Source organism: Nannobrachium achirus, assembly GCF_963921795.1.
Source record: "Nannobrachium achirus genome assembly, chromosome: 17".
NCBI lineage: Eukaryota > Metazoa > Chordata > Actinopteri > Myctophiformes > Myctophidae > Nannobrachium > Nannobrachium achirus.
Window position 1 is genome coordinate 47,848,102 of NC_137824.1, and position 659 is coordinate 47,848,760.

Genomic DNA, 659 nt, shown 5'->3' on the forward strand with positions numbered 1-659 from the left:
GTAAAACGTAGGCGTACTTTAGAAAACCCTTAAAAACTCAATCAATAGGCTACACAATTTGGGTAGGCGGTGATTGACAACAGCACGTTGTGATGAGATACTGTAAAGCTATAAATATTGTTTTCAGGCGGCGCGGCTTACAGCCGCAGTCAGTCCAGCTCAACGGACAATGGGGGTGTTGGTGTGCGTGTGTAGAATGCAGTGCAGTGCATCATCGGCCCCGGCCGTTGCCAAAAGGTCTTCGGGGATCCAAAAAAAAAAAGCACTTTCCATCCCACCCCCCAGTTTTGCTCCCTCGAGCATTCATTCACTATGATGCTTTGCGCCTAGTGGAGAGGAGGTTATCCGATGCCCGGGTCCCATCGCGTGCGCAAAACTTTCTAATGAAATCCCCAATTACTTTTTGACCAACTTAGACTTCGTTCCTGCAGGGGTAAAGCGGGCTTCAAGATTTTAATCGACGTTTTCATTGCAAAGAAAACCTCAGGTATGTTCGTTTTTGCATAATTGTAGTACTTTAATAGCTACTCAAAATAGAGTTTGGAATAGCCTATAGAGTTAATGGAGAGTAGCCTAGTTCACCCCCAAAATGACTTATGAATTACTCACCCCATGGATACTTGAATAATGGATAGTTTTTCTTTTCCTTTTCCCTGAGC